We start from the raw sequence: 19,162 nt of genomic DNA, 5'->3' as shown, positions 1-19,162 counted from the left end.
GCTGAGGTTGGTAAGGCCCTAGATTCAATTCCATCTGGTAAAACTGTCAAGCTTGATTTTCTGCCAGGAGAATTTGTTTTTAAATTTGCCATGCAGCCTGCCCCTATCTTGTTGGAACTTCTCAGGTTGATTCAAGCGGGGGAACCTCCACCGGATTCATGGAAATTTGCCAACATTTTCTTTTTTTTAAAGAAAGGTAAGCCAGCTACTGATTTAGGTGCTTATCGGCCAATTACTTTGATTAACAATGACGTTAACATTTATTCTAGTATTTTTGAAAATAGACTGGCCTCGGTTATCAAAAAAGTGGTATCATCTAATCAACATGGTTTTGTTCTGGGTCGAGAAACTATAGACCATAACCGCAGAGTCATAACTTTACTTGTCTACACCAAGTTGACAGGAGATCCTATGGCGCTAATCTTGCTCGATGCTGAAAAAGCTTTCGATAGGATCTCCTGGCCCTGTTTATGGGAAGTTATGAAGCACTATGGAATAGGGGAAGGTTATATTCGGGCTATTAAAGGCATGTATTTAGATCCTGTAGCCAAGCTAGCACTAAAGGGAGTCTATTCTGGTGAGATTAGTATAGAGCGGAGCACCAGGCAAGGCTGCCCCTTCTCTCCTTTGCTATTTGCAATCTATATTGACCCCTTAAACAGATTAATACATGAGTCAGGCAATTCAACCCGTATGTGCTCCAGGAAGGGAGGTAACAATTTTAGGTTATGCTGATGACCGTGCAATAGTTACTCCAGCTCCACAGGAGACTTCAGCTGTGCTAGGGGCCATTACATCTCGTTTTGGGGAAATATCTGGCTATCATATGAATGAAAGCAAAACGCAAAAAGTGATAAATGAGAAGGTGGATATGACTGACTCACTGATTGTACCTAGCGCAAGATATCTCGGGGTCAAGATTAGTGCTGACCCAGCCACAATTGTGGATCTAAATCTCGTGTCACTTTTAGGAAAAATGAAAACTGATACTAAAAGAATGAATAATCTACATTTGACACTTATGGGGCGAAGTAATGTTATTTAAATGATTTTTTTGCCAAAAAGCACAAGTTACTACTTGTGTAACGATATATCTGTAAGAGACATTAGTTAGTGAGATTCCTTACCTTAGAATATCCCCAGGCGTCAGACTGGATCCGGAAAGTTTTGCGTAGTAGTACCCTTGCGCGTCGGTAGGCGTCGTCTGCGGCTCCGCGTCCGTCGTCGTGATGACATACTTAGACGCCGCCTCCGCGTGCTGACGTCAGTTCTTAGCCACAGCTTTTCCGCGCCAGAAGCGCAGAGCCATGACAAAAACCAAAACCATTGCCAAGAAACTAGGGCCCTGAAAGGGGATGACCTTAACCCTAGATATCGGTTCGCAGAACGGGGAGGATGGGTGGGTCGGTAAGGAATCTATCACTAACTAATGTCTTTTACAGATATATCGTTACACAAGTAGTAACTTGTGCATCTGAAAGAGACACGCTAGTGATAGATTCCTTACCTTAGAATAGATACCCCAGCAATACCATCCCAGTGGTGGTGGGTCTGCGAACCAATGATCACACCAGAAAGTCCTGGAGGACGGAACGGCCAAAGTAGCCGTCCCTCCGGACTTGACTGTCCAGGCAGTAGTGCCGTGCAAACGTGTGCAACGAGGCCCACGTAGCCGCCTGGCAAATGTCCTGCAAGGGCACACCTCGGCCCAAGGCAGTAGTAGTAGCCGTGGCTCGAGCGGAATGAGCCCTCAGCCCAACAGGGGGTTCCTTCTTAGCCAAGGAGTAACACGCCTGGATGCACAAGATAATCCACCGAGAGATGGTCTGTTTGTGCACCGCTTTCCCTTTCTTAGCGCCCGCGTACCCAAAAAAGAGTTGATCATCCACCCGGAACTGTTGTGTGCGATTCAGATAAAATGAGAGCGCACGTTTTGGGTCCAGACGGTGGAGCCTCTCCTCCTCTCTCGAGGGGTGCGGAGGCGGAAAGAAGGTGGGCAATGTGATGGATAGCCCGATGTGGAAGGCCGTGACCACCTTAGGCAAGAAGGAGGGCCTAGTCCTTAAAACAACCTTGTCCGGATGGACTGAAAGGAAAGGAGGCTTACAAGATAGAGCCTGGAGGTCACTCACTCTCCTGGCAGAGGTGATGGCTACCAGGAAGGCAGTCTTCAGAGAAAGAAGGCGAAGAGGACAGTTGTGAAGTGGCTCAAAGGGAGCGCACATCAGAAACGTTAGAACCAGGTTCAAGTCCCACTGAGGCATCACGAAGGGACCAGGAGGAAAGGTATGAGTGATGTCCTTCAGGAATCGATTAACGATAGGGGACTTGAACAAAGAAGGTTGGTCAGGCAGCCTTAGAAAGGCTGAAAGAGCTGAAAGATAGCCCTTGACAGTGCCCAGAGCAGAGCCCTGCTGGGCAAGAGAGAGAAGAAAGAGGAGAACCTCAGAAAGAGTGGCATTGCGGGGATCCACAGCCTTTGCAGTGCACCATGCCACAAATCTGTTCCACCTGCAGGCGTATACCGACTTTGTGGAGGGACGCCTGGCTGCCAGAATGATGTTGCAAACTTCAGGAGGCAAGTCAAATGGCCTCAACTGTCGCCGCTCAATCTCCAAGCATGGAGGTGGAGACTGGACAGGTTCGGGTGGAGGACCGTCCCCTGCTGCTGCGACAGAAGGTCCTCCTGAAGAGGCAGACGAACCGGGGGATCGACTGACAAACTGAGTAGCTCGGGATACCAGTACCTTCGTGCCCAGTCCGGGGCCACAAGGATGACTTGGGCCCAGTCGCGCTTGATCTTCTTCAGCACTCTGGGCAGAAGTGGTATAGGCGGAAAGGCGTACAACAGACCGCAGCTCCACTCGCGACGAAAAGCGTCTCCGAGCGAGTGCCGCCTTGGAAATTCCAACGCGCAGAACTGATGACATTGCGCGTTCTCTTCGGTGGCGAATAGATCTAACCAAGGCTCTCCCCATCGCAGAAAGAGGCCTTGCGCCACGTCCGAGTTCAGACACCATTCGTGATCCATCGAGCACCGACGGCTGAGTTTGTCCGCCCTGGCGTTCAGAGAACCTGCCAGGTGTTGAACCACCAGAGTCACGCCCTGATGTTCCAGCCATTGCCAGAGACGCAGAGCCTCCTGGCAAAGGGTCAACGACCCCACTCCGCCCTGTTTGCTGCAGAACCACATGGCGGTGGTGTTGTCCGTGAACACCTGCACTGCGCTCCTTCGGACAGACGGGAGGAATGCTTTCAGTGCCAGACGAATCGCCCGCAGCTCCAACAGATTGATATGGAGCTGGGACTCCGCCGGAGACCAGAGTCCTCTGATCTCCGCCTCTCACAAGTGGCCTCCCCAGCCCTGGAGGGACGCGTCCGTCACAACCACGTGCTCCGGTTGGGGAAGGGAGAGGGATCTGCCGTTGACCCAATCGCGGTCCGTGAGCCACCACTGCAGCTGTCTCGCAGTGCCCTCCGAGATCAGGACATGGTCGACAGGTTGCCCCAGTGCTGGGCCCACTGAAACTTCAGGCCCCACTGCAGAGCCCGCATCCGCCACCGTGCGTGATGCACCAGAAGGATGCAGGAGGCCATCAGCCCCAGAAGCCGCAGCGTCAACCTGACCGAAACCCGGGTCTCGGGTAGAACTGCATCCTGACTCTCCAGCTCTTACAGCGTTTGTGTCTCCTCTCTGAACATTTCATTATCGGAGGGTGCCTTTTAGATTAGTCTCCTCTGCATCAGTGTTCCAGAGGATGATTCAGAACATGTTGAGGGGTGTAGAGGGAGTCCTAGTATGCAAAAGACAATGATTCACATGATGCTCAATTATCAGGAATGTTCTTGAGATTTTCGCAAAAAGTGGTGTTGTACTCAAAACTGAGAAATATAAATTTATGTGCAAAGAAATTGAATATCTTGGGCATCTACTGTCACATGAAGGAATTAAACCCAGACAATGGCTTCTTGATGCCATTTTAAATGCTCCTATACCCGAAGACAAAATTGGTGTCAAATGTTAGTTAAGTTTGCTGGAATATTACTCAAAATGTATCCCTAATTATGCATCAATGGTTAGGCCCATCAGTAATTTGCTCAAGTGCATTTCTAGATTTGTGTGGGATGAAGAATGTGATTGTGCTCTTAAAGAAGTCAAGAGTTCCTTGAAAGATAGTGATGCTCTTACTCCTTTTGACCCTGATTTACCTTGCAGTATAACTGTAGATGCCAGTCAGGTTGGTTACTTTCGCCTCAAGAGTGCTTAGGAGTGCAGAAGTCCAGTACTCAGTAATTGAAAAAGAATTACTAGCTTGTTTATGGGCCATTGATAAATACAGGCCATATGTATGGGGAAAACGCTTCAATTTGATTACTGATCATAAGCCTCTTGTATCGATATTATCTTCTGGTCCCAGTAAATGTTGTACGCCAAGGATTACCAGAATGGTCAGTAAATTACTTCAATATCAGTGAGAGGTTTTGCATATCTCTGGAGGAAAGAACACTAGAGCAGATTTTCTTTCACGTTTTCCTCAGAGCAATGAGTCTAGCGAAGGGACCAGTTTTCAAGATTTAAATGATGAAGATACCGAAGATTGTTTTGTTGCTTCTTTACATATTTCGGTTCTTGCAGTTGGTTCTGAAACAGATTGGAGGACAGCCTTTTTAGGAGATACTCTTCTACAACAAGTATTCATGTTTGTCAAAAATGGTTGACCTAAGGAGAAATCTTTGTCTAGTATGCTTCAACCATGTTGGAAAGTTGAATCTGAATTATCAGTGGAAGATGGTTTACTAATGAGATGTGATAAACTTATCTCACCACATTCTTTTAGACCCACAATTATCAAAGAAGCACACGAGGGGCACTTGAGTATCAATCTCACAAAGCGGCGTGTACGTCAAGATTTCTTGTGACCCAGTATGGATAATGAGATCAGCCTAACGGTTGAAAACGTTCCTGTTTCCTGCTCATCAGAAAAAAACAATGAAAGTTGTTACACCACCTTTATCTCCTATTGAATATCTGTGTGGTCCATGGGTAAAAGTAGGAATTGATGTAATGGGGCCATATGAAATCCTACCTTTAGGAATTAAGTACATACTTGTTTTGATGGACTATACATCCAAGTGGACTGAGGTTAAGGTGGTCAAAGAAGCCAGTTCCTCTGCTGTTGTCAAGCGTTCTCAAAGAGATATTTTTGAGGGAGGGGTTTCCACAATTTTTGGTTTCTGACAATGGGACCCAATTTTATAAGTGAAGAATTTCAGTTGCTTCTTAAATCTACTGGCATTAAACATCTAAAAAGCTCCCTTTATCACCCACAGATGAAGGGTCTCGTGGAGAGAATGAACAGAGTTGTGGGCGAGTGTGCGAAGTGGGTGTTAATGGTAAACATGATGTTTATAGTTCGCTTGAAAGCATGTTGTGGTTCTACAGAACTACACCTCATTCATCTACCAAAGTTTCTCCATTCGATGTATTAAGGGGAAGAAAGGCTAACACTACCTTTCGTCCAGGATGGATGGGGAAATGGATAGATACTCTGACAAATGTTGAATCTCTAATGGAAAAGGTTAAAACCAATTCTAGTATTACTCAGGAAAAGGAGAAAAGATGGTTTGACAAAAAAAGGTGTCAAATTTGTTCCACTTGTTATTGGTGATTAAAAATTCTGTTCACACCAAAAAAGTGAAATGTAAATTTGGTGAACCGGTAAACGTTATTAGAATCTGTAACAATGCTGTTCAAGTTGAGGGTGGTGGTTGGTGGAATTTATCCAGAGTAGTCAAGACTAGGTCTTGTCCAATTCCTACTGTTCCGAGATTAGATAAACAGCAGGATTTCAAAATATATCCTTTTGGACAACATAGGATGAGCTCAAGAGCTCATGTTACTCCACATAGGTTTCGTGATTAATATTGTATGGTATTGTATTTATTTAAGTGTAGGTTTTTTTGTATTTTGTTTGGTTTGAAGGAAAGGAGGTATGTTATATTATATATTCAATGTTACACTGTGTTAGTTATTTCCCATGGATGTTACACTGCATTAACTATCTCTCTCTGGGTGACTGCTGTTATCAGGTCCGTGATGTCATTGTATCAGGTTCCACATAGAATGTTATACTTCAACCGAGTTATCCAACTGACTCTGGACATAGATGTGCCAAGCAGATCTTCAGCTATATAGTCTGTTTTCAAATAAACTACTCTTTATAAACTCTTGCTGTGGAGTAGCTTACTTCACCTATGTTACGCCAACTATTGCTCGAACTATTTTGACAAACATAAGGCACAGAAATTGGCAGCCCATTTTGTTTCTAGCGCAAGGAAACCAATATTATATACATATATTAGCCTGGGCGGTAAAATAAAAGTGGCCCCGTTCGTGGGCCAGATAACTAACAAAAAGGTGGTCCACGTTTGCTGTTCAGTTATGAACTTGTAAAGGCACGATACATGGGTATTTTGCAAGGTTGGGAGACAGCATGCATATGCGTTTGCTGCACGTAATGTCTGTGGTAATATCTGGGGAAACAACAACAAAAGAAATGCACACATGGCTATTAAAACTGGGGCTCACTCAATGATCTCCCAGACAAGCCCATTGGGAACTGTTTGATTGCCCTATAGGCCAGTCCGACACCAATTGCATTACACAAGGACATTTCCATTTTTGATTCTTCAGCACAGGGAGACTGAGGGCATTATTAATGACCCGGTTTGCATCGCTATTGCACCATGCAACGTGGTGCAAGTGCGACGCAACCCTTAAGTTATATTATCGAAGCCACGCAAAACCACTCTGCGTGGCTTTGAATGGCTTAAAAAAAGCAGTAATGCAATGTAGCACAAATTGTCTCGTTACATTAAGCTGCGCCAGAGGATTTCCATTGGCAGGGAGTTCCCACGCAACACCCATGGATTTTGACACATTCCAGGCTTACCAAACCTGGGAATGCACCAACAATATACACCTTCCCAGGAGAGGCATAATCAGGAGAAATATCCCCGTTTTTTACTAAGTCATTCTGCAGCACACGTAGAAAGAGGAAAACGCCTCTCAGTTTTGTTTTTATGCAGGAAGGGGTGCATTCCAGTCCTTTTCCTGTGCCACAATTTACATAAATATGCCCCTGAAGGATTTGCCCAGAATCATAGGATTTTGAGCTGACCTGGTTCCCTAGTTCTAAAGTAAGTCAGTAGCTATGGCTGTTACGCTACATCCTCTCCTTTTATGCATTCAGGGATGACCTTGCAGTTTTGAGGTGGCATATTAAATGATAAATACGAGTAATCTTGCCGAATAATTTACTGTTGGTACTTTAGTAAAATATGTTAAGAAAGTATAAAGATAAACACTTATACTCAAGCGCCACCCACAGGCACCTTGATACATAACAGACTGGCCTCTCACTTTGCCCATGTGATTTCTATTAAACTCCTATTTCAGACAACGTGAACTTCTTGAATTGTTAAACGACTGCTGAAGTAAGTGTTCACAGTCCAACCGTCTGCCAGAAGCCATTTACTTTGATTAACAGAGAAGGCTATGTTATGATGCACGGTGCAGCGCTGGCATTCCTCCCAGGTGGGAGAGGGCATAGTTGTAATTTGTCAATTGTGCCTTCAATGTGACGGGCCCCTACCTAGGTTGTTATGAGTAGAACAATTGACATACCAATCTGGTCTGTGAATTATGTATGAGAAAAGTTAGAACAAGCATTTACAATGCAATAGATCTCGCAATTACATTATTTTGAGCTATTGACGTAAATTACATTGTTTTTTTTATTTTGTTTATCTTCTGTAAAACATAAAAGGCATTTGCTATTGACTATTAACATTGCACATGACAATGCCTCTGGGTCTAAGGATGGGCAGGGACCTTCAATGGCTCTTATATATGCCACTCTCAAAGCGACGCAATTGGAGGCCCGGCAAGAAGATAAAAGGGCCCAAATGGCTACAAAAAAAATTCAAGGGGCAATTAGAAAAACTACAAAAGCTTGTACTGAAGTCATGGCCCGTACTACGGTACTGGATTGAACGGGTGGTGAACCTTGAAGCCGGCTTTGAGAGCTCCGAACAGAAGACCTCAGCTAACGATGCTTGAATGATGGACGTTTTATGGAAACTCAAGGAGTCGGAGAAACAACAGCGCCAAAACAATCTGCGCCTCTTGGGTATTGAAGAGAATAAGGAGGGGGGGGGGCATACGTGGCTTTGTAATCAAGCTTTTCAAGTCTGCTTTCCCAGAGTTATCATCTTGGAACTGGGAAATTGAGATTCAGCGTGTACATTGGTTCCCCCTAATGCTCAAGAAAAATGCTGGGCAAGATCAAAGGCCGCGAGCCATCCTTATTTTCTTTGGGAACTTTCTTCTGCGACAGGCAGTCTTCGAAAAGGCAAGACCAGACGTCAAGAAATCCGCTGATGGACAGACTTTCTTTGTGAGGCCAGATTTCTGCCACACCTGGGTGGAAAGACGGTGGCGTTTGAGGCTGATGATCCCATCATTCCAGAAACTGGGCTGTAAAATTTATTTGATGAACCCTGCTCGCTTGAAAGTGATTTTCCAGGGTCGGACAAGGGGTTTCACATCAGAGATTCAAGCAGGGGATTATCTGAAAGAGCTAGCGGGTGAATAGGTCTGGCTGTTGTGGAAGGGCTATGTGGTCTTGTCTCCATTTGATCTTGTTGGAAGTTATTTAATTGCTTCTAATTCATTCATCTTCTTTTGGATCTTTTCTACTCCATTGGTATTCTTGATGTATTTTTTGTTGGATGGATTTTTCTTGGTACAGGCTTAGTCAAGGCATTTGCCTGATCTTTCTTTCTATTTTTATTTTTTGGGGTCAGGGAGCAACGGGGGCGCACAACGTGGGAGGCATCACAAGGGTCTGGTGAACTTTTTTGCCGATGTGATGGGGGTGGGCAGATCCTTATTAAGGGGGGTAAGGCAATCGGCACAAGGGAAGTAGTTATCAGAACTTACATGTTTTTTTATTGGTCTTTGCTGTATTTATTGTGGGTATAGTATATATAAGAAATAGGGGGTCTCCAGATAGCCACGATTAATATATGTGGTTTGAATGACCCAGTCAAGCGGGGTAGGATTAAAGAGGACATTCGAATTCTCAGAGCCGATATTATTTGTTTTCAGGAGACCCATATCCCAGGTAGTAAAAGCCAAATTTTGAAACTCGATGGGTTTCAGTTGGTGATATGTACAAAACATAAACTAAGACTAGGGGGGCCCACAGGGGTTTGGCGAACTTTCCACGGTCAATATCAGATAAATATGGTAGATGGGCATAACTCAATGTGTTATACAGAACAACATTTTCACTCTTTGCTCTGTTTATGGCCTGGTGTTGGATGCCACTGAGGTATATGATTGGCTGAACACAGAATTGGTGGGCTGGCCGTTCTCACTGATTATCTGTGGCGATTTTAACATAAATCTGGGCTGGACTGTACAAAATCTATATGAAGCTTGTTATCGGGGGCAGAAACCCAAGGTCTTTAGGTCTTTGTGTCAAATGAGAGAGCTCCATAGGCTAACTGATGTGTGGGTCGAAATAAGAAGCAGGGAAGATGGGTTTACTTATTATTCTGCCCCACATCAATCACAATCCAGGTTAGACTATTTTTTTATCTCTCACAATTTGGTGGCGGACTGCAACATTCCGAAATATCCCAAGGTTATGTCCGATCATAATCCGTTGGTTCTGGAACTCTCACTTAAGTGTTGGAAGAACAGGTCTAGCTGGACCTTTAATCGGACTTTATTAAATGATAACCAATATGTGGAACATGTGGGCATCTGAGCACTAGTTTTTTTTCGGAAAACCAGGGGAGCACTAGTCCTCAATTTGTTTGGGATGAGCTAAAAGCCGGGGTGAGAGGGTAGACGACACAATTCGGATGGGAGGCTCAAAAACAAGAGAAGGACAAGATCAAAAATGTATATGCGGAATTGAGCAGAGCGAATCAAACCTGGGACAGGTGATTCAGGATAAAGGGGATATTGAGCCGGCACAAACGCAGATTACAACTTCTAGAGCTGCTATAACCGAGATCAGCTAATAAGGCAGCTGCCGGGCTGCCTGGCGCACGCAAATGTACGAAAGCAATGAGAGAGTAGGACATACCCTTGCTCTATGTATTAGGGAAAAGGATGCTCAAGCCCAGATAAAGGGAATTAATGATCCAGATATTGGTTTTGTAAAAGACTCTGATGCTATTCTTTTAGCTTTTGAAAAATTGTACCAGAGATTATATTCAGAGGAAAGGATTCATACTTTAACTTTGCAGGACAAGATAGCCAGATTCATTGACCAAGTTCCAATAGAACTGCTGTCTCCCATAGATCAGGGTATGCTAGAATCACTTTAGCTGAGGTTGGTAAGGCCCTAGATTCAATTCCATCTGGTAAAACTGTCAAGCTTGATTTTCTGCCAGGAGAATTTGTTTTTAAATTTGCCATGCAGCCTGCCCCTATCTTGTTGGAACTTCTCAGGTTGATTCAAGCGGGGGAACCTCCACCGGATTCATGGAAATTTGCCAACATTTTCTTTTTTTTAAAGAAAGGTAAGCCAGCTACTGATTTAGGTGCTTATCGGCCAATTACTTTGATTAACAATGACGTTAACATTTATTCTAGTATTTTTGAAAATAGACTGGCCTCGGTTATCAAAAAAGTGATATCATCTAATCAACATGGTTTTGTTCTGGGTCGAGAAACTATAGACCATAACCGCAGAGTCATAACTTTACTTGTCTACACCAAGTTGACAGGAGATCCTATGGCGCTAATCTTGCTCGATGCTGAAAAAGCTTTCGATAGGATCTCCTGGCCCTGTTTATGGGAAGTTATGAAGCACTATGGAATAGGGGAAGGTTATATTCGGGCTATTAAAGGCATGTATTTAGATCCTGTAGCCAAGCTAGCACTAAAGGGAGTCTATTCTGGTGAGATTAGTATAGAGCGGAGCACCAGGCAAGGCTGCCCCTTCTCTCCTTTGCTATTTGCAATCTATATTGACCCCTTAATCAGATTAATACATGAGTCAGGCAATTCAACCCGTATGTGCTCCAGGAAGGGAGGTAACAATTTTAGGTTATGCTGATGACCGTGCAATAGTTACTCCAGCTCCACAGGAGACTTCAGCTGTGCTAGGGGCCATTACATCTCGTTTTGGGGAAATATCTGGCTATCATATGAATGAAAGCAAAACGCAAAAAGTGATAAATGAGAAGGTGGATATGACTGACTCACTGATTGTACCTAGCGCAAGATATCTCGGGGTCAAGATTAGTGCTGACCCAGCCACAATTGTGGATCTAAATCTCGTGTCACTTTTAGGAAAAATGAAAACTGATACTAAAAGAATGAATAATCTACATTTGACACTTATGGGGCGAAGTAATGTTATTTAAATGATTTTTTTGCCAAAAAGCACAAGTTACTACTTGTGTAACGATATATCTGTAAGAGACATTAGTTAGTGAGATTCCTTACCTTAGAATATCCCCAGGCGTCAGACTGGATCCGGAAAGTTTTGCGTAGTAGTACCCTTGCGCGTCGGTAGGCGTCGTCTGCGGCTCCGCGTCCGTCGTCGTGATGACATACTTAGACGCCGCCTCCGCGTGCTGACGTCAGTTCTTAGCCACAGCTTTTCCGCGCCAGAAGCGCAGAGCCATGACAAAAACCAAAACCATTGCCAAGAAACTAGGGCCCTGAAAGGGGATGACCTTAACCCTAGATATCGGTTCGCAGAACGGGGAGGATGGGTGGGTCGGTAAGGAATCTATCACTAACTAATGTCTTTTACAGATATATCGTTACACAAGTAGTAACTTGTGCATCTGAAAGAGACACGCTAGTGATAGATTCCTTACCTTAGAATAGATACCCCAGCAATACCATCCCAGTGGTGGTGGGTCTGCGAACCAATGATCACACCAGAAAGTCCTGGAGGACGGAACGGCCAAAGTAGCCGTCCCTCCGGACTTGACTGTCCAGGCAGTAGTGCCGTGCAAACGTGTGCAACGAGGCCCACGTAGCCGCCTGGCAAATGTCCTGCAAGGGCACACCTCGGCCCAAGGCAGTAGTAGTAGCCGTGGCTCGAGCGGAATGAGCCCTCAGCCCAACAGGGGGTTCCTTCTTAGCCAAGGAGTAACACGCCTGGATGCACAAGATAATCCACCGAGAGATGGTCTGTTTGTGCACCGCTTTCCCTTTCTTAGCGCCCGCGTACCCAAAAAAGAGTTGATCATCCACCCGGAACTGTTGTGTGCGATTCAGATAAAATGAGAGCGCACGTTTTGGGTCCAGACGGTGGAGCCTCTCCTCCTCTCTCGAGGGGTGCGGAGGCGGAAAGAAGGTGGGCAATGTGATGGATAGCCCGATGTGGAAGGCCGTGACCACCTTAGGCAAGAAGGAGGGCCTAGTCCTTAAAACAACCTTGTCCGGATGGACTGAAAGGAAAGGAGGCTTACAAGATAGAGCCTGGAGGTCACTCACTCTCCTGGCAGAGGTGATGGCCACCAGGAAGGCAGTCTTCAGAGAAAGAAGGCGAAGAGGACAGTTGTGAAGTGGCTCAAAGGGAGCGCACATCAGAAACGTTAGAACCAGGTTCAAGTCCCACTGAGGCATCACGAAGGGAACAGGAGGAAAGGTATGAGTGATGTCCTTCAGGAATCGATTAACGATAGGGGACTTGAACAAAGAAGGTTGGTCAGGCAGCCTTAGAAAGGCTGAAAGAGCTGAAAGATAGCCCTTGACAGTGCCCAGAGCAGAGCCCTGCTGGGCAAGAGAGAGAAGAAAGAGGAGAACCTCAGAAAGAGTGGCATTGCGGGGATCCACAGCCTTTGCAGTGCACCATGCCACAAATCTGTTCCACCTGCAGGCGTATACCGACTTTGTGGAGGGACGCCTGGCTGCCAGAATGATGTTGCAAACTTCAGGAGGCAAGTCAAATGGCCTCAACTGTCGCCGCTCAATCTCCAAGCATGGAGGTGGAGACTGGACAGGTTCGGGTGGAGGACCGTCCCCTGCTGCTGCGACAGAAGGTCCTCCTGAAGAGGCAGACGAACCGGGGGATCGACTGACAAACTGAGTAGCTCGGGATACCAGTACCTTCGTGCCCAGTCCGGGGCCACAAGGATGACTTGGGCCCAGTCGCGCTTGATCTTCTTCAGCACTCTGGGCAGAAGTGGTATAGGCGGAAAGGCGTACAACAGACCGCAGCTCCACTCGCGACGAAAAGCGTCTCCGAGCGAGTGCCGCCTTGGAAATTCCAACGCGCAGAACTGATGACATTGCGCGTTCTCTTCGGTGGCGAATAGATCTAACCAAGGCTCTCCCCATCGCAGAAAGAGGCCTTGCGCCACGTCCGAGTTCAGACACCATTCGTGATCCATCGAGCACCGACGGCTGAGTTTGTCCGCCCTGGCGTTCAGAGAACCTGCCAGGTGTTGAACCACCAGAGTCACGCCCTGATGTTCCAGCCATTGCCAGAGACGCAGAGCCTCCTGGCAAAGGGTCAACGACCCCACTCCGCCCTGTTTGCTGCAGAACCACATGGCGGTGGTGTTGTCCGTGAACACCTGCACTGCGCTCCCTCGGACAGACGGGAGGAATGCTTTCAGTGCCAGACGAATCGCCCGCAGCTCCAACAGATTGATATGGAGCTGGGACTCCGCCGGAGACCAGAGTCCTCTGATCTCCGCCTCTCACAAGTGGCCTCCCCAGCCCTGGAGGGACGCGTCCGTCACAACCACGTGCTCCGGTTGGGGAAGGGAGAGGGATCTGCCGTTGACCCAATCGCGGTCCGTGAGCCACCACTGCAGCTGTCTCGCAGTGCCCTCCGAGATCAGGACATGGTCGACAGGTTGCCCCAGTGCTGGGCCCACTGAAACTTCAGGCCCCACTGCAGAGCCCGCATCCGCCACCGTGCGTGATGCACCAGAAGGATGCAGGAGGCCATCAGCCCCAGAAGCTGCAGCGTCAACCTGACCGAAACCCGGGATAACGGCCCGAAGATCGGAATCAGATCCTGTATATCCCGAACCCGCTGTTTGGGCGGATAAACCCGAAATTGCGCCGAGTCGAGAACCCCTCCGATGAAAAGGAGCTTCTGAGAGGGGCACATGTGTGACTTCGGCACATTGATGGAAAATCCCAGCAGGTGCAGGAGATCCGCCGTAGTCTGGAGGTGGCTGACGACTGTCTGGGGCGAGCCCGCCTTCAACAACCAGTCGTCTAGGTAGGGGAAGACGGAGACCCCTAACCTGCGCAGATGAGCTGCGACCACCGCCATCACTTTCGTGAACACCCATGGGGCGCTGGTAAGGCCGAAGGGGAGCACGGTAAACTGAAAGTGCTCGAGGCCTACCGTGAACCGCAGGTAACGCCGGTGGGGCGGCAGGACGGGGATGTGGAAATATGCGTCCTGCAAGTCCAACGCTACCATCCAGTCTCCTGGGTCTAGGGCAGCCAAGACCTGAGCCAGTGTCAGCATTTTGAACTTCTCCTTCCGGAGGAAGCCATTGACGTTCCTCAGATCCAAGATAGGGCGTAGGCCCCCCTTGCCCTTCTTGGGTACCAGGAAGTAGTGGGAGTAGCAACCACGTCCTACTTCTGGCCAAGGAACGCGCTCGATGGCCCCCTTGGCCAAGAGGGCCGAAACTTCCTCCTGCAGGAGCCGCAAGTGATCCCCCGATACGCGGTGGTGTTGCGGTGGCATGGCTTGAGGGGTCGTCTCGAAGGGGAGGGAGTAGCCCCTTCGGACGATCTGCTGCACCCACCTGTCCGAAGTGACAGTGCGCCAGTGAGAGTGGTGACGGCGAACCCTGCCTCCCACTGGCGTCACATGGGCCGAAAAGCACGGACTAGGAGGGTTTAGAGGTGGATGCCGCGGGGGCAGGTGTGGACTGACTCCGCTTGTTCCTCCAACCGCCTCCACGGCGGTTTCCACGGCCGCCGCCGCGCTGGACGACAGTTTGCGGCGAGTGGCTGGCGGCACGTGTGGGGACGCCCCTTCCTTGGCCACGAAAGGAGCGAAAGGCACCCATTTGCTGGCGCGGGGCCGAGAGGCCCAAGGACTTGGCCGTAGCCCTGGAGTCCTTAAAGCGCTCAAGCGCGTGGTCTGCCTTGTCGCCAAAGAGGCGCCGGCCATCAAACGGCATGTCCATGAGGGTGTTTTGGACGTCTGCCGAAAAATTGGCGGATCTCAGCCAGGCGTGGCGTCGCACCGTCACTGTCGTAGCCATCGCTCTGCCCAGCGAGTCAGTAGTATCCAGTCCACACCTGATTGAATACTTGGCTGCGTCCTGGCCCTCCACAAGGGCTTGGCCGAGTTTGGCCCGTACCTCCAACGGACACTCTGGCAGCACTTCCGCCACAGTTTCCCACAGAGTGGGTGTAACGGCCCAAGAGGCATGCGGTGTTGGAAGACCGCAGTCCGAAGCTAAGGGACGAGAAGATCTTCTTACCATAGTTCTCGTACCTCTTGGACTCCCTGTCCGGCGGGGCCGTCGGGAAGGCGGTCTGGGAGTTAGAGGCCTGGATGACCAGACTCTCGGGGTGGGGTGGGAAGACAGGAAACATGGGTCGCCCGGGGCCGGGCGGTGGCGTCTGGCCACGTTCTTATCTACAGGCGAACCTGTAGCGGGCCTGGACCAAGTGCCCAAAAGAATGTCCGTTAAGGCCTCATTAAACAGCAGCAGAGGCTCCATGGAGCATGACTGCGGCTTAAGGACCTCAGTGAGGAGGTTAGTCCTCAGGCCTTGGCAGCCCTCATCAACACCACACCATAGGTAGCTCCCTCCTCCGAAGCCACGGTAGGAGGAGACACAAATCCAGTGTCTGGAGAGGTGTCCAGGCCACTGGCCTCCCCAAGATCTCCTGTCCAGTCCATGTTAGACTGGCACTCTCTGGCCAGAGGGTCCTCAGACCCCTCCCAATCCTCCTCCCTCATCTCCTGAGATTCAGGGTCGTAATTGAATGAGGTTGGTTCATAGAAACTAAAATCTCCAAACGGCGTCGAGATCGGCGCCGATAGACGTCGTCCCGACGTCGGAACCGATTGAAAGGAGGCATCGGGGACGGCGCCGCCCGAGGACGACGCCGGAGGGGACACCACACAGACCGACGCCAGGGGGGGTCGTAAGGTCCACCAGAGACGATCCATCGCCCAAGGAAGGTCCAGCGGCGCCGGGCCTGAAGGCGACTACGGCGCCGGGCCCGAGGGCACCGCCGGTGCCGGGATCGTGGGGCCTTGCGGCACCGGGCCCGAAGGCGCCGGCGGCGTCAGGGCCGAAGCACCGAACGGCGTCGGGGTCGAAGCCCCCGACCCACTAGGGCCCCCAGACGGGTTCGCTGGGCCCGAAGGCGCCGCGGAACCCGTCGGAGGAGAAAGGGACCTCATGGCCATGAGGAAACGCTCGATCTTCTCATGCGTCGCCTTCAGCCCAGGGACCGGGGGGTATGGGGCCGAACGCGCCGCCCGCGACTCCCGAGGAGCCGCGTGGGCGGTGTCACCCGAACCCCCGGCCGCATCGCGCGAGCATCGGGGGGAGTCAGAAGAGCGATGATTTCTCTTCGACTTCTTATGCTTCTTACCTGACGACTTGGACCCGGAGGAGTGGCGCCGACTCCCGGAGCTGTGACGGCTCCATCCCCGCGACCTGTCCCTCGACCTCCCGTGGGACCGGGACCTCACACGGCGCGGGGCCGACTGGCGGATTTCGAGTCGCCTGCGGGACCGCTCCCGCCTGGCCTTCCTCGAAAGGGCCCGACAGTCGGAGCAGGCCTCGTCGTCATGGTCGACGTCCAAACACATCAGGCACAGGCGGTGGGGATCCGTGACCGACATGGTACGGTCGCACTTGTCGCAATGCTTGAATCCAGGCATCCCTAAAGGCACCGTCGGAGTCGTACAGACTTCAAATTGGATCAAAAGATCACCAAAAGTTTAGTCAAAAAGTGACTAGGGAACTGCCCTTTCCAGATCTGCGCTGCTGGCGCGGAAAAAAGAAGAACTGACGTCAGCATGCGGAGGCGGCGTCTAAGTACTCCGACGACATCATCACGGCGCCCACGACGCCGACGACGGACGCGGAGCCGCAGACGACGCCTTCCGGCGCGCAAGGGTACTGCTACGCAAAACTTTCCGGATCCAGTCTGACGCCTAGGGATCTTCTAAGGTAAGGAATCTATCACTAACGTGTCTCTTTCAGATTTCTTTATTATTTTAGGGCTATCCCTCTGGAATTTAGTAAAGTCTGGTTTCGAAAATTTGATAGCCATTTCTTGGTTTTTATGGGCGGGGCAGCGCCCAAGACGGGCCTTAAAATATATGACTTTGCCGAGAGATCGGGGGGATGGTCCATTCCTAATTTCCAGATTTATTATTGGGCCACCACTCTGAAGTATTCTGCTGAACTGATAAATGGTGCTAATTTAGAAGACTCTGGATGCTCGATTTTTCATCTTCTCTGTGGGGTAGAGGCCAGGGGTCTGTTATTGCGACAGATTGATTTTGCGTATTTTAAGAGGGTTAAGTTTAAGGTGCTGGTCAGCGTATATAAAGTCTGGCCCGCAGTACGGAAAAAGATGGGAATCCCCCGGTACATAGGTATTCCCCTTTTGGCAGTAATGCCATTCTTTGTTCGGATATTTTTAATGACCGCTATTTTCGCAGGTGGAGGGAGAAAGGGATTTATTGTATCGGGGATCTTCTATCCGGGGAATGTATACTTTCTTTTGATGACCTTAAAGAACGGTTTGGTATCGAGAACATGATTTTCTTTAAATTTCTACCATCGTCAGATATCTTTCACAGGCCTTCGCCCCCTTTCATGGTCCGACCACTCCGCTGTTCTTTTCGAACTCACCTTATCTAGCCTCTCAATCCACACACCCTCCAAAAGATACATCGAAACAAGGGCATGGAAAAACATTGAGGCAGAAGATCTAAACAAATTTCTTGACGATAACAATTTTCCGCTTTCTACAAACCTTGACCAGGCAACCAACTGTTATACTAATTGGTTAACTAAAGCAGGAAACAAATAAGCCCCCGTGAAAAAGGTACGCATCCATGGACAGCACCCCTCAGCTCCCTGGTACTCCCGCGAACTCAAGGACCAAAAGTGGGTTTGCAAGCATCAGGAAAGGTGCTGGAGGACTATAATGAAGAAAAGAAAAAAGTATATAAACAGGGTCTTGCCCAGTACAAACAGCTACTTCACAGAACTAAACAAAAATATTTCACAAAAAAATTCAGGAGGCGAAAAACCAGCCTAAAACCCTGTTTACAATTGTTAAATCCTTAGCTCATCCTGTCACTGCCCCCACCCCCATAAGTCAAGACCTGTGTAACAATATAGCAAAGTTCTTTTTTGATAAAGTTAATGCCATTTTCTCAGCTTTCTCAAACATGTCAAATAGGAACTTATCTTCTACACCTACCACTTTTACAAAAGACCCTAAAAACTACAGATGAAGACACTTTTAAAATCCTCATCCAGGCAAAGTCATGCTCCCCTTTCGATCCTTGCCCTACCAAAACTGTAAAACTTGCGGCTATAACAGTGGCAAGCAAACTCACATCTATTTTTAATGCTATGTACAAGGAAGGTTACTTCCCAAAGGACTGGAAACAGGCTTCCAATCCTTCACCTTTAAAAAAAAAACTAACTTAGACGCCAAGGATCCAAACAATTTTAGACCCATCTCCAGACTGCCCCTTCCAGCATAGATTATTGAAAAAAACATGAATGCCCAGCTCATTCGTTCTGAGACACTCGATCCCACCCAATATGGGTTTAGAGAAGGGCATAGTATGGAAACGGCACTCATCAAATCCAGGGAAGAGATTAGGGTCATTCTGGATCAGGGAGGAAGTGCCGCCCTGATCATGCTGGACCTCTCGGCGGCATTTGATATGGTCCACCACACCCTGCTGGTGGACCGTTTGGAAGAAATAGGCGTCAAACATACGCCACAAGCTCTCGTCAAATCCTTTCTTTCAGACAGAACTCAAATGGTTAAACTAGATAAGTTTGAGGCTGAAGCTTTCTCCCTACCCTGTGGAGTTCCCCAGGGATCCTCTCTGAACCCCACCCTTTTTTCCTCACTTGC

This window comes from Lissotriton vulgaris, chromosome 3_1 (assembly GCF_964263255.1).
Source record: "Lissotriton vulgaris chromosome 3_1, aLisVul1.2, whole genome shotgun sequence".
Lineage (NCBI taxonomy): Eukaryota > Metazoa > Chordata > Amphibia > Caudata > Salamandridae > Lissotriton > Lissotriton vulgaris.
Note: the sequence above shows the minus strand (reverse complement) of the source record.